Raw genomic sequence first — 15,923 nt, 5'->3', positions numbered from 1 at the left:
CTCACTCGGTGCGTTTGTTGCCATCACTCTTGCTTGGAGACCGCTCCCTGCATTTGGAAAGCTCCCCCTGTTTACAACCCCCTGGAAACACCACTGGGAGTAGCTTTGCCCGTTACACAAGTTAAACCGGATTGCTGCAAGATTTAGAGAGATTTCACCACCTCTGGCAGTGTCAGAGCAGCACCACAGCAGCCGCAGCTGCAGACAAAGTCACCGGCTACTGCTCTCGGGCTGTGTTGGGGCGCAGAAAGGAGCCACGCAGGTGACAGCCACGCTGAGACCGGGGACATCCTTGTGTGCCACTGTGACCACGGGCTCCGGCTGTAACATCACTGTCTGTTCCGAACATCCTCTAAATAAAATCCCGTGTTTTGTTCACAATTTTTACATCTGGGGACTCTCCTGGGAAACCTCCCGTTACGCCTTTGGAAGAAAAGAAATACTGGAAGTGCTCCTAAGATCATTAACGATATAAACATGTCTATCGTGCAAACCCATGAATATTCATTCACATGAAGTTGGGCTTTTGTTATATTCAGCTCTCGATTAAGGTGTTGGACAAAGCAGACGTTCTCCAGGACACTTTGTACGTGTAGTCAGGGGCAAATAATAACTTGCATCAGTGCTCGAGTTTCGATGTATATGGGAAATCATGTTCTCCAAAATACAAAAATAAAAGTTAGGGGGGGGGTTGTGGTTATATAGTCGAAATATGTGTGTAGAAATTGCCGGAGAATGTTCTGGCAGTTGGTCTCAGCTTTTAAGGGGAAATAGTGAAGGAAGGACGGGCCAGTTTGAACCTGCGGAGGATCTACCGAGATGTTGGTGCTCAACCGCAGAGTTTACAAAACAGCACATTTAAAAAACAAAACAAAACAAAACAAAAAAACGTTCCCTGCAAGCAGTGGAACTGCCCAACAAGAAGGAGAATCCTTTACCCGAACGGCAATGGGACGTTAGAGCAGGCAACCTCCCTCCAGCAAGGGAGAGCCTTCAGCACCAGTTACTCACAGCGCAGTCCGCAAAGCCTCTGCGCCGCTTTGCCGGCGCGAAGAGCCCCCAGGTGATGCAGAGCTTCGGGAGAGACCCAGCAAGGCCTGCCGGGCCTGTCCCCATTGCTCCCCGTTGTTCCCCAGTGCCTGGGCGGCAGCAAATCCGGGTACCGCAGCGCCGGGGCTCCGCTGCAGCTCAGCCTTTGCCGGCATCCCGCGCCACGCGGCAGGGGAGAGCGGGTGCCAGAGCAAAGGCATCGCGGCGCAGTCTGTTGGCAGCGTGTCCTCTCTGTTACAGCCGAGACGTTTGAAAAATATCCCCGGTTTTGTTCACCGGAATGTTGGCAGCGAGGCGGGGAATCTGCGGGAGAATCACACAGGGAATAGTGACAGGCTAAATGGTTATTTTCATTACAGCCGCATTAGCGTGATTAGAGAAGGTGGTCACAGCGCAAGAGGAATTTTCTGTCCTCTCTCAGTTCTCCATTACTGGAGACATTAATCCAAAAACAAATCCAGCCCTCCTTCCCAAAACCTTACTCCCATCTTTCATTCTCCTTCCCTGCTGCAGGCTGCGAGCCTTCAGCTTGCTGGCGTAGAATCACAGAACGGTTTGGGTTGGAAGAGACCTTGAAGATCACCCAGTCCCAACCCCCCCGCCCTGGGCAGGGCCACCTCCCCCCAGCCCAGGTTGCTCCAAGCCCCGTCCAACCCGGCCTTGAACACCTCCAGGGATGGGGCAGCCACAGCTTCTCGGGGCAACCTGCGCCAGGGGCTCACCGCCCTCATAGCTAAGAATTTCTTCCTGATGTTTAATCTAAACCTGCCCTCTTCCAGTTTAAAGCCATTCCCCCTTGTCCTTTCACTACATGCTCCAGATGGTTCTTCAAACATCATCAGATGGTAGCCACGGAGAGTTAATACCCATGGATGTATGTGCATGGGTTTCCCAGCACAGGGACCACCTTCCTCACTACACACCACCTAAATGCAGAAATCTTCACCTGTGAAGACGGTCCCATGCTATTGCCGAGACAGAGGAGCTTTTGAGCACCATTCCGTGCGGTCGTGCACGGCGCTTCACATCCCTAAAGCATCTGGAAGATGGGCAGAGGGTCTCCCCCTTTCAGAAAAGGGAAAAAAAAAATCCTCTAAGTCTGAAGGACAGACAGTCAAGGAATGGGCGAGGGCAAATGGTGCCCAGGGAAATAATCACCCAAACTTAGGAAGCAAGAACCTTGAAGGAAACAGAAAATTGAACTCAGATAATTTTCCAACTCATTAACTGTCGAAATGGAGCGAATTCCACATCTGGACCTGGCTTCAATAAATTGAGGGTTTGAGACACATTGACATCTCACTGCCCAAGCCCACCCCTCTCTATCCCAGCTCGTGACCCCGTCCCTCAAGAGAGGCGCCCAGCAGCGCCGTCCCATCGCAGACCTTCCCACCAAGCAGCTCCAAGCTGTCCGGCCAAGCTTTACTACAGCCTTTTCGAACCCAACTCTGCTTTTCCAAGCCGTGGCAGCCCACCTCACCTCACGCCCCGAAATCCCGGAGGCAAAACGATCACCATCTGCCCACGCAGAGCTGACCTCGCTTGGAAACGCCACTGCTCCTGCTCTTCCGTCCCCCTGAGATGGTGTGGAAACGTTGTGCGGTGGCAATACCGGGCGCTGAGGGACGGACCAGGCTGCGGAAGGACCGTTGGCTGGTAGGTTGTCCAGCACCTAATCGTCTCCGGGAGTTCCGACAGCTCAAAAAGTTTGTGGCCAGGAGGGCCAAAGAAACAAGAGATACACGCATTTCGTTACCTTCAGTCCATATTTAGGCACCTACGCGCATTGCCTGCTTCCCAGCTGGGACAGACGGGATTTTCGTTGCGAGGAGCTGAGATGGAGCGCAGCGGGATGCCCACACATTTCAGCATCCCACACACTTTAATACCCGTGATTGTTACAACGTAGCAACTAGTCTGTAATTAGTACAGACGTTGCCAGAGCCGCCTTTGTATTACTCGTGAGTCACGCTACTAAAATATTCTTTATTCGTTATCCAAATCCTTCTCATTTCAGCGCCAGCCATTACCACGTTGCAGGCTACAGAGGACTCCATCAGGCTCGTCAAAGCCAAGTGCTTTCCGATAGGGATCTTCACATTTTATCTGATGAAGAGTTACTTTACAAAAGCGCGAGATCAAAAAGGTTCATCTCTGCACAAAAGAAGAAAGAGACACTTAAGCGTGTCTCAAAGTAAGGGGTTTTCTCCTTGTTGCTTCTCCAGGCACCCAGCTGCAGTGAGAAGAACCACGTTCAAACGCGGCTTAAATTGTTCTGTCAGTTAATTAAATATTTGTATTTTAATGCCATTCCAGTTAACTAGCGAGGAAAAGGGCTCATGACAAACTCAAACTGAATATGAAACTTTTTTTTGTTGTCTTTAATATAATATGTGGAACGGAAAGGGGAAAATGTAGCTGAAATATATTATGACAAGCAAATAAAAGTAATATCAGAAAATTCCTTTGGGCAGATTCTGTTCTAGGCCAGTAGTATTTACTAAGATTTCTTTTTTTATTCGCCGCCTTATTAAATCACTGGGTTGGAAAGTCCTTGGGTCATTTCAAACCACTGTCTCATTGATTTCTTATTCCTAAAGCATCCTTAATATAGGATTGTCGTTAGAGACGATGACAACGATCCCTCGATTTCCCCCGGCGGTGGACTAATTGTCTAAATGTTCTTGTTGTTGAAGAGGAACACTGACAGATTAATTCAGGCCCCAAGACCGGGTTTGTAAATAAAGGAGTAGGTTAGAATAAATAATTAAATAAATAATCTGACAGCACGAGAAAAGTTCCTACAAAAAAAAAAAAAAAAAAAAGCATCAGAAAAGGAGTGCCTCGGCTCGCGGGGGCCCCGCTCGCTCGCAGCCGGCCGGGCAGAGGGAGCGAGCGGGGACGGGAGCGCGGCAGGAAGAGCGCCCGGCTGCACCGCGGCGCCCGCGGGCGCCGGACCGCTGCTGGGCCAAAGAACGTACGCTTTGGTGCTTTAGATGGCGTCTGTTATTTCTCACCGCTGGAAGGCACGTTGCAGACAGGGGTGTCTCCCCCGAGTCTGATATTTTATGGGAATGGTGGGTTTCCATCCAGTTAATTCGATAATCTCATCGTGGTTTGCATTTTAAAGCTTTTCTTGAACGTCGCTATTCTTTTCAGATTTAGCCGTATACTTTAAAGACTTAGTTCTACCGCAAGGTGGAATCCATTGTTTTGTATTTTGGAAAATACGCTCTCAAGCGCGCCTGCTTCTGAAGTCGAAAGAGTTAACCTCACTTTATTTCTGAAGTTTCTTGAATCCCTTTTCCGTGAGCGTACAACCTTTGCCCTGCAAACAGAAATCTCCGCACTTTCCTGCTTAGTACATCCAACCGGTTAACGTCTCCCAACTTTATTCTCCTGCTTCTGTTTTCGACTCTTTTTCACTCCTCGCTCGCTAATTTACTTAGCGTTTCTCTTTAGCCTTTGGAAACCTGCTGGATCTGTGCTTCAAAGAGCAATTGCTCTCCCTCCCACATCTGCACTGGAGACAGAGTGGTTTTTTCTGAGCCGTGTAAGCACCGGAGAAGGGGAAAGGCCAACCCCGGTACCGCTCGGTGATACAGTGGAACAAGATTACTGATGTAGTGATGCCCGAGACAGGCCTGTAACGTATGAGCTGTGTCAGAGGAAATCAAAGTGCCGTCAAGAACAATCTTCCAACTATTCAGTATAGCAATCGAATTATTTCTCAATTAGAGAGGACACGGCCGAAATGCAGTCCAGACCGCTATCAAGAAGACAGAAAGAAAACTTCCAAAGCATTAATCAAGAAATAAAATTAAATTTCTGTTTTTAAACTGAATCAACATTCCCCCACCCCCCTTCCACATCATCCATCCGTCTTCTTCCTTTCAATAAAATCCCTGGGTGCACCCATTTCTGAAAGCACAAAAGCTTTTCAGAACGTACCCGCTGCGCCCACACGAGGAGGAGGGACAGGACCAAAGCAACCGGGATGAACCACCAGACGGGCAGCCGAAAAACTGCTGCTTTTACTCCTCCCTTCTGCGAGTGCTTTCGACCAGTGCTAAAAGCACATGCGCCCAGTTAAAGCCCCAGCGGTCGGTTTAGGGCGGCATTTGGCTTGCGGAAAGAGAGGCGGGCAACTAAGAGGTTCAGCTGCAGGAATGACCGCGGCTGCGGTTTCCAAATCATAGCAGAAGGGGTTTAAAATAATGGAAAATAATACAAAACTACTTTTGAGAGCCAGAATGAGCTTCTCTGTGGCACTAAGAGACACTAAATTGTAAATTTCTTCATTAACTCATCTCGCTACAGAAGAAATGGGGTTTCAGAGGGAATTCAGAAATCATTTCTTCCACATGAAAAATTTGTGCACTTAATTTGTGGCAGTAAACCGCCGTTCTGAATGCTGAAGAGCTCTGCGTTAGCCAGATGATGAAACAGCATCTGCCTTAACTGCTTTTTTTCTCCATTTAACTACTAAAATATTTCCATTTCGGTGATGAGATGAAAAGCACAGCGGAGGAAATCACAGAAGAAAAGAAACGCCCGGTTTTCTAACCAGGGCTTCAGAGTGACATAGGCTCAGCACAAAAGAAAATGATGGAGAATTCTTTTACAAAACTTGTTACAATGAACAACTACAGTAAGAGCGTTTTGGAGGAGCTTATAGAGAGCTTATAGCACCCAAGCAGGATTTCAAAACAACATAAGGCGCAGAGCTACATCTCTTTCATTACCCAAACTGTTAAGACTCGTCTTGGATCTAAAACCCAAAATTGCCAATGGGAGGACGTACAGACTCGGGAGTCTGAAGTCCGAGTCCGGTTTCCATAGATGTCCAAGGCGTTCAGAATAAGAAGGTAATTGGAAACTACAGCCTCCTAACGGCGCAATTAGGAGTAGGACAACACCTTACTGCATATAAAAATACATTATTCAATCTGAAGTGAAATCAGAAGTGTTTTAATTACTCAGAGCCTTGGGAGGCCCCGGCTCCGTCTGCAGCAGGAATGCAGTCAAGGATTCAGCCGCTGGATTAATCCCCTGGCTCAATGGATGGAGCCAAGGTTCAAACTGAGGAGGTTTGGGATAACCAGGTCACTGAGCCCAAAAATCCTTATGGTCAGTGATGCCTGGCAGTGGGCTCTCCCCACGGATTTTTTCTTTTTTTTCTTTTTTTTTTTTTAATGCGGGTTTTTTACTGCAGCCCTCTTCCCCGCATGAAGCGCAGCGTTCGGTGCGTAAGTGCCCCACCGCTGTTGCACTGCGTGCAAGGGACCCGCAGACCAAAATGACCGGGAATAACTTAATTATGGTGCGGAGGCTGTGAGAAAATGGACGACTGCAGAGCACGTTTCTTTTTCTCGCAACATTTGGGCAGAGTTCTGGGCACAGAAAAGACCCCATTCCCAAACAATGATGGGAAAGGGCAACTGCTATGCACTACTTATTCTTCATGGTTAACACAATATTTTGGGCTTAGTCACAGAGCGGCAAGGTCTCTTGGCGTTGCAGATGTTGGTTAGATCTTCTCCCCAGTGCAGGCAACACATGGAGTTGGAGAACCAGCACTTACAAATGTTCACGTGTTAAAGATGTAATGTAGAGGAGCGGTGAGTATTAACGGGAGGGAGCCCTGACTGCACCCCCCGGCTCCGCTGGGGGAGTTCCCAAAGCCTTTCTCTGCCTTTCACTATTTTATCTCGCTGGGAGACAGTGTCTCAGCGAGGTGCTTTGTACCCTTCTCCGGAGGAGTGAACTTTGTCCCCATAGGAAAGTGGACAAGGTAGGAGTGCAGATTTGGAGCATCACTATCTGTTTTCCAGCTACAAGCATTGCATGGAGGGGGATGTATGCATGGCTACAAATGGCCAAAAAAAGCAGAAAGCCACATTTGTCAGAACTTTTGGTCATAATTAGCAAAATGTTGTTAAAAACTGGTTACCAGCGTACCCATCTGATGACTATTTGTAATTTCATCGCCTTCCTCGTTGTACCCTGCACACGAAGCAGTCAGCAAGGAGAAATCAGAACATGCCAACCCATTTACCAGTGTGCTACAAGCTTCGCCGCAATCAAATTGCATCGACCCACCAGAGCTGCTCGAGTTACAGAAAGCACGAGATAGCGTCGGGGAAGAAAATACGTCCCTAGGAAAAAGTTACAGCGGTGATCTTGTTGGAAACAGCTGAGCGGAATGGATAATGAGAGTCCTCCCGAAATGTCAGCGGGTTGCGCGGGGACTCTCAGACCAACGCTGGTACAGTTGAGCCACCTCTTGCCATTTAAATGTTATCACAACAATTCCCGTAAGTCTAAATTGAAAAAAAAATAATTAGGAATACACAGAAATTGATCATTGCCTTGTACCGGGAAAGCAGCTAGCCAAAATATAAAGGACCTTTACGGTGTCACAGAGACATTTTTGACATAGTAATGACTAGTGGGAAGGGTTTATATTTGCCCCTGTTCTGCTGCCAGCCTAATCAGACCGGCACCGCTAATAAAGCGTATTTCCCTCTCGCTGGCTTCGAGCTTGCGAATGTGAGCGGAGAAAGAAGAAAACGATTGCCCCCACTCTGCTTTTCATGGGTTTCAGGAGAGGGACGATGCCGAAGTTTGGGAAATCTAGGTTCAAATAATCCTGACCAAGACTCGCGGGTGAATGCTGCTGAGCCCCGCGTCGCCCACCCCGGCCACGCTTCGCCCGCGCAGAGCGCAGTGTGCGGGGCTCTGCAGCTCCGCACGGGGTATCCGTGTGGCCGATCCCCCCTCCCTCGGTGTCCCGGGGCTGGACCAGTCCCGCTTGAGCACCCTCCGGGCAAGCACACGGGCTTAAATTGCCCGTGCGTGAAATTCCCAGGAAAGCTGGGAATTTATTTTACTTTATTTTCCCTAAACCACTGCTAAGGCTGGTTTTATCAAGTACCTTTTGCTCGTCTAACAAAATACCGTCATCGCTTCCGAAGGAAAGCCAGATGGGCAGCAGATGAAGCCGTCCAGGAGAGCGTTGGTGACAGCACTGCAGATGCACTTAGATGCATTCAATTTATGATAACAACGCTGAGCGATGGAGCAGATGTGCCAACCTCCCGGCTCGGGTTTGGATACTCCATCTCCTGACGCCTTTAATCCTCCTTCTCTCCGCCACGTTCGGCTCTGAAGTCGGCCCGTCTCCAGGCGGAGGGTTATCCGGTGTAGACAGCGCTCACACCTTCCCCACCGCCCCCCCGCGGTGACGAGCCGGCGACGCTCGGGTGCATGTGCAGGCTCCTGCCGTGCTCCGCTCAGCGAACAGATTCATTTCTTCTCGTCGGCAGCCCCGAGACGGTTTATTCCTGCCTCTGTGTTGGGCTGGATGTCAGTTTGTGTGCCTACAAGGACCGGCTCACTGCAGAAAAGCAGGTATCACGCTGATTTTCTTGAAGTCTTCCTGAGCAGCCTTTCGTACAAAATACAAATTACCTAGCCCACCGCTTCCCTGACAAATATCTTTTCTAGCTTTTTTTTATTGCACAGCCGTAAATACCTCACGTGGCAGTGTACATGCAGAACCTGCTGCGAGATCTTTCCACCAACGCTATTTCATCTTGCAAAAAGTGGGATATTGACAAAATACGCGGTCTTCAAAGTAAAGCGCAGTGGCCACTTCGTCTGAACCCACCACTTAAAGGAGGAACAGTCCCATAGAAATTCATAGAATCATAGATTGGTTTAGGTTGGAAGGGACCTTGAAGATCATCGCGTTTCAACCACCCTGGACACCTCCCCCCAGCCCAGGTTGCTCCAAGCCCCGTCCAACCTGGCCTTGACCACCTCCAGGGATGGGGCAGCCACAGCTTCTCGGGGCAACCTGCGCCAGGGGCTCACCGCCCTCAGAGCGAAAAAATTCAAGTGTTTTCAGAACGATTGTGCTACCTTGGCTCAGTTTGCAAGAACACTCGGCTGCCCATATTTTTTATAACGCCTGAAGTTGGTAGTGTGCTGGACACTGAGGGTATTTGATATATGGTTTTATGGCAGCGGTAAAATTAAAAATGACACAATAAATAATGTGTTTGTGAGTTGACTCGCGAGTCAACTTTGAAAAAGCAACCCAGGAGGCCACATCGCACCTTCGGGTTCCTCCCCAGTGAGGGTTTCTAACCCCAAGAGCTGCCCCGTGTGCCCTCCCCAAGAGGACCACACTCAGCATCGCTCCTCTGCAGCCGGGCAGTCGCTGACTGTGCTTCACATTTTGTTCCCCCAACAGATCTGCTCGCAGAAAAACTTAAACAACCGCACCTCCGAATTGCCCTGTGCTCAAAGGAGCCCCAGTGCGTGACACTCGCTGGGACCGAAATGCCAACAGGACCTTCTGGCTCCATCTCCCTGCAGATTAATGTTACATGGGTAACCTTACAGGGTCACACATAGCGTGTCACCCTACGGTAGCTGCCCCCTGACGCTGTCACATTTGTGAAGTCGAAGATTATTTTGCCTTTTGCGCTATCTTACGCTGGTCCTAAACATAGGAAGAAGAAGAAGAAGAAAAAAACCCGCCTGTTTTGCACATCACTAGCTATTAGGCTACGTCTGGTTACATCACGTCAGTTGACACAACGTAAACCACTGTAAGCAGATATAATGTGACACAAACGTCACGTTGCATCAGATTTTAAAGGAGTTGGCAGCTTTTACAGCGGGGAGGAAAAATACCAAGTTCAAGCATCACACCTGCAAGCCTTCAGGATAACGCAGTGCTAGCCACCACCTGAAATCTACATTTTCATATTCTAAAAAGGCGCGTTTCTAGCTTCTGAAACGACCATTTTCACTCTCTCTTACGCTCCTAGTCCTTCCCCAAAGACACACAAACATGATGAGGGCTAACCTTCACAAGGCACACATCAGCCGGGAATTCACCTACTGAAAAATGGATAAAACATAGAGCCTGTCTCAAAAAAAAAACCCAACCCAAAACGAAAAAAAAAACCCCAACACCAAAATCAATAGCAACCTTTCCATTGATTCAAACAGGAAATGGATCAAGGGCTCCATGCCTCAGCACATATTTTTACTGTACAACTAATTTTCTATTAGAAGGAAAAGTGTAGGGTTTGGTTTGTTTGTTTTTTTTTTTTTCTGTAGGCTGGAGGGGAAAAAGCAGAGCAAATTTTATTTAAGGGAGCCGACCGATTACAAAGGGGAGGCAGCGCTCAGGTGATGTACCAAGTGCGAATAACCGCGTTTGGTTTTTCGATGTTTCCCATCATTTTCCGCTCACACAGAAATTGCACACCGAGGAAAGGGCGAGCCTGGTGTTGGCCCCAGTGGGATGCTCCTCCTCGCTACGGGGGTACCTGAGCGAGCCCACGGACCCCCCCCCTCACCCTGCTGCCGGAGCGGAAAACAGCTCCGGGAATTCGGGAGCTCCCTCACACGTGGTTTCTGAACTAGTCATTACAGAGCCACATCATGTGGGAGCTACAGAGGAACTCTGCAGGAATTCCTCTCAGCCAACTATCAACTACTCGCGGCAGCCTGAGGGTATTTATCCCGCGGTGGCTCCGTAGGATTCTGCCTCTGCAGCAGATCATTGCCATGAGGCTGTTGAAACTCCCGTGCCACGCTTAGACGGTAACGCTCCGGTGACACAGTCGGTTAATAACTTTGGTTTACAAGCAGAAGCCGAGTCAAAACTACGGGAAAGAAAGCCGAAGACGGGCAGCACCGGCGTTGCCTGCGCTCCTCGCGTCCCACCCGCCCTCCGCCGGCACGGGGAGCTGCGCCAGCGCGGGGAGGGCTTGAGCTGGCTGAGGGATCCTGCTCCCCAAAACACACCACCTCAAACTGCCTGTCGGAGGTGGCAGGAATTAAAAAGGATGCTGCCCAGGACATATGGTTCTCCATAAACCCGCAGTAATCTCCTCCTCGGCGTTGCGTCCGTCACGTAATAACGCTTCGGGAGAGGAGTTGTGCTCAACACCCAGATCTCGCTCTGCCACGCCGCTCGCTTTGCCGTGAACCTCCCCTTTCTCTCAGCGAGATGAGCAAAGGCTCGTGTCTCACACGCTTTATTTTTCCCCCTAAAAACTCTAATAGCTCCACTCTCAGCCCAGTTCCGGGGGGAAGAGAGCCCCCGCAGGTTCCCGCTGGGGGCAGAGGTGCAATTTGATAATCGCTGGAGTAACTTTCGGAGTAAGATTTTCAGTATGTCGAAAGCGGTACCTGTGCGCTCCTCCAGGCAGCCATGGGCGGGCTGCAGAGAAGACAGACGCCACCGCGGAGGCCAGCGCCGCCCGGCGAGCGTTCACCTTTGGCGCGGAAACTGGGCGAAAGGGCAGCCGAACCAATCAGACACCGTCTCTGAAGTGGAAACGTTGCCAGCTCGTCCTCTTCATCCTGCAGATTGTTGAGCATCGAGTGTAGGAAAGCATTCCCCGCGGTCGGACCCAGGCAAAGATTCAATAATGAATCCGGCAGTTTACCAGTAGACTTAAGACTCGAATTGCGAAACGATTCATCTTAGAACCCGTTTGTAAGTGAAAAACAGATATCTCGGGGCTGGTGACCTTTTAGAAACACCACGGTGACAGATTCTGCCTGACAGGTTTGATATGAATTTTGCCCGCTGTATAAATATTGATGGGTTTAATGCTGAGCATCGCAGCTTTAATCTTCTTAGAGGGTATATATCCAGATCTAGAGCTGTGCTGAGCGCAAGGTGTGTCCCGTCCACCCACCCCCCCAGCCCCGACTCGGCACTCAAGGTGTTATTTAGAGTCATTAGTCCTTGAAAGGAAAAAAGTTAATTGACAAGTGTTCACAAATGTTGTGTACTTGCGCGTCTCAGGAGAATCGCCCAATTAATGTACTCGCAACCAAGCAGATTTGGGATCATTAAAATCCTCTGACACGTTAAAGAAGGCAGAGAAGTGAACAAGGGCTCCTGCGGTCGCATTGCCCTCGTCGCCATGGGGCAAACGAGCCACCCTGCCACTGCCACGACACTTCCACATTTCCTACAGAGCCCCTGGAGATCTCTGTAAACAGGACAAAAAATAAGCAAAAAAGCAGGATTTCAATGTGAGTGCTTATTTTTAGACCCCGATCTTCTGACCAGCTCTTCCGAGGAGGTCTGTGTCCACAGAGGCTCCGAGCCCATCTCCACCAGCCGGACGGGTAATTTATAACTCCTCCTCTTCAATGTCAAAGCCAGCTGCACAAAGGACATACGGTATTGAGAGAGACCCGATTTTACTGACACGATGAAGGATTAAGGAAGCAAGACAGGAAAAGAATATTAAAAAAAATAATCTGTACATCAGTTTGCTTTGTCTTCTGGCCGGCTTCTGTTTGCTTATTCCACCCGCACATCTCAGTTCACCTTTAGATAAAGCTTAGATAGATGAAAGTTTATTCCAACTTTTTAAATAAAGAATGTTTTAACCTAATTGTTGAAGTTAATGAGCTGCCCTGTGTGTTTTCTTTTTTTGAACCGGAGCCACTCTTGGTCGGTCCTGCCAAACCAAATTCTTTGACCTAATTTCTAAGAATAAATTCCCTCCTGAAAACTGAACGCAGCTGCACCAACCCGTATTGTCCAGCCTGCTGGAACTGGGTTTTTATCACGAAAATATGCAGAGCCTTCAGTGATGGTGATGCAAATTAAGCTACTGTATTACTAATTTTTTTTGCCAAGGCTATTCTGAAACTCTGAGGTCAGTGCTTATATGGCTTGGTGACAAGGGAATTAACTGCAGAAAGATCAGGTGATATTAGAACGAAAAAAGCAGCTCACTGGGAAAAAATAGAAGCATTCAATAATGTATGAAGCATTGATACACCATTATTTAAAGCAAAAGAGCTGTAATACTTTTTTTTTTTTTACTTTTACACTGATAAATGGAAGCAAGAAAAAAAAAAAAAAGGACTTTGTGTTGTCTATCAACAAATATTCTTTGAAAAAATACCATCATAGAATCATAGGATGGTTTGGGTTGGAAGGGACCTTGAAGACCATCCAGTCCCACCCCCTGCCCTGGGCAGGGCCACCTCCCCCCAGCCCAGGTTGCTCCAAGCCCCGTCCAACCCGGCCTTGAACACCTCCAGGGATGGGGCAGCCACAGCTTCTCGGGGCACCCTGCGCCAGGGGCTCACCGCCCGCACAGGGAAACATTTCTTCCCAATATCTCATCTAAATCTCCTCTCTTCCAGTTTGAAGCCATTCCCCCTCGTCCCATCGCCCCCCTCCCCGGTCAGGAGTCCCCCCCGGGTCTCCCGCACCCCCTGTCCTGGTTTGCCCTCAGCCGGCGACAAAGAACCCCGCGGCCGCCGCAGCCGTGGGGGAAATCAGAAGAAAAAGGCAAAACTCAGTGAGTTGAGATAAAGGCAGTTTAACCGACCAACAAAGGAAAGAGAAAAAAAAAAAAAACAAAAAAAAAACCCACCAACAATAACACCGATAAAGGAACGTACAAACGTGACTGCGGTACCACCGCGCCCCGACCCGACCCCGACCGCTCCGAGCGGCGCCTTCCGGTGTTGTGTCGTGTCCCCCCCCCCCGGCAGCTCCCCCCACAGCCCGGGCACGGCATGCCTGTGTCCCCTGCGGCACCCCTGGGGAATTAACCCCATCCCTGCCGGAACCAGGACTCCCCTTTAGGCACTGTAAGGGGCTCTGAGGTCTCCCCGGAGACTTCTCTTCTCCAGGCTGACCCCCCCCACCTCTCCCAGCAGAGGGGCTCCAGCCCTCCCAGCATCTCCGGGACCCCCTCTGGCCCCGCTCCAACAGCTCCGGGGCCTTCTGCCGTTGGGACCCCCCGAGCTGGAGGCAGCACTGCGGGGGGGTCTCCCCAGAGCGCAGCAGAGGGGCACAACCCCCCCTCGCCCTGCTGGCCACGCTGCGGGGGATGCAGCCCGGGGTGCCGGGGGCTTTGTGGGCTGCCAGCACACACTGCCGGCTCATGGTGAGCTCCTCACCCACCAACACCCCCAGGGCCTTCTCCTCAGCACTGCTCTTCATCCCTCCATCCCCAGCCTGTATCGATACTGGGGGTTGCCCTGACCCCAGTGCAGGACACTGCACTTGGCCTGGTTGAACCTCATGAGGTTCACATGGGCCCACTTCTCCAGCCTGTCCAGGTCCCTCTGGATGGCATCTCATCCCTCAGGCATGTCACCGCACCACTCAGCTTGGTGTCACCTGCGACCTTGCTGAGGGTGCTCTCCATCCCACTATGACATTGATGAAGCCATTGAATAGTGCTGGTCCAAATACGGACCCCTGAGGGACACCACTTGTCACCGATCTCCATTTGGAGATCAGATCTCTGTGATCTAACTTTTAAAGATATACTCTATAGCATGAGTTCACCGGCTATTATATTTTAACTGCCAGTCACCTGCGACCACAAAGACCATTTGCCTTTGCCTCTGCTTTCTGTTTAGGCTGCAAACCCACGAGCCGCGGAGTGTATCTCACTGTGACCTCTTGCCCGCACCTTAAATCAATGGTAGTTTTGCTGCTGAGCTGCTGTGCTTAAATCAAGCCCTGTGTGTGTTAATAAATATAAAATCACGCAGCAGCTCGGTGCTGTAATCCTGGTGGGACTCCGAGGAGGCTGTCATCAGGAGCGCTGTAGCCTGGTAACAATCGCACCCCGGCACCCAGGATTTGTATTTCTGCTCAGCGACGGCTAGAGCAAGGCTCCGCTTTGCTTCAACTAACGTAGATTGAGGCCTCTTTAATCTCTCCTGGGGATATTTTTACCTGCTATTTTTTTCAGGGGAGGTCACGACAGAGGGAGAATACACGATCAGCCTTTCTACGAGGGCTTGATCTCGCCAACTTCTCACTCAGCGAGAGCCCGGGGTGCCCAGCGCGGAGCGCGGGCTGCCTGCGCTAAACCGCGGATAAAAGGAGCATCTCAGGGAAGAGCTGTTTGCTGCCACGTCCCCAAATCTCTCTGAGCGGAGGAGGAGGAGGAGGGGGCAGCAGAACAAGCCCAGGCTGACAAAGAGCAGAAATCACCGCTCTCCCAGTGCAGCGCTTGCCTTAGAGGCAATAACAAATGCGATGCCCAAGTCTGGAAAGACGCCGGAGTGATGAGGAATTACAGGCAGAATTGGACCCCTGGGAGGGGACCGGCAGCAGCACCGTCAATACTTGCTGCAGAAACCAGGTTCCCTGGCTGAGCCGCTTACCTCTTTCTGAAGACGAAAGGCACGAAACAAAGTTTTGTCAACACGAGCATCTCATGAAACATGGATGAAACCCCTCTGTAGCGGTGTTCCCGTCCGTGCACGCTGGCACGTGGCGGGATGAGGCTCGGGCTGTGCTCCAGCTACCCCAAGCTCACCCCCTGTCAAGGAGCCCAGCACTCACCCAAAAATACCGCCCGGAATAACTTAGGACTTGCTCGCGCTCTGCCTTGACTCGCAGAAGTACTTTTTTTTTCCTGCTGAAAATATACAAATATATTTAGCAAAGCTGACATACCTTAAGACTAGAAACTTTGCAGCTCTGTCATTGCTATTCTCTTCAGAGAGGGCACGTATCTCCGAATCAGTGCAAAGAAGGGACTTTTCTTCTATTGGAGTCAGAAAATGGCATTTGTGCATCTCAAAGAGAAATATTTAACAATATTCAAACGGGCTAAAAATGTCACTCGAAATTCTTGTCTAGATTTATCATTTTAAATAAAAATAGCTAAAAAATCTTCCTTAATAAAACCAACAAGATGAGTCAGCTTTGAAGGAAAACCAGGAAGAACTGCGGTTCTCTACAGCAGCAAAGATACATTCACAACTGAAAGAAAGAAAGAAAATACCCAACTTACTTGCAGGTTGTTTTGTTTTTAAGGGAAAAAGAGTTTCTTGTC

Source organism: Vanellus vanellus, assembly GCF_965231255.1.
Source record: "Vanellus vanellus genome assembly, chromosome: 10".
NCBI classification, from domain to species: Eukaryota; Metazoa; Chordata; class Aves; order Charadriiformes; family Charadriidae; genus Vanellus; species Vanellus vanellus.
The sequence above is the reverse complement of the archived record's forward strand: the minus strand, read 5'-3'. Positions refer to the sequence as shown.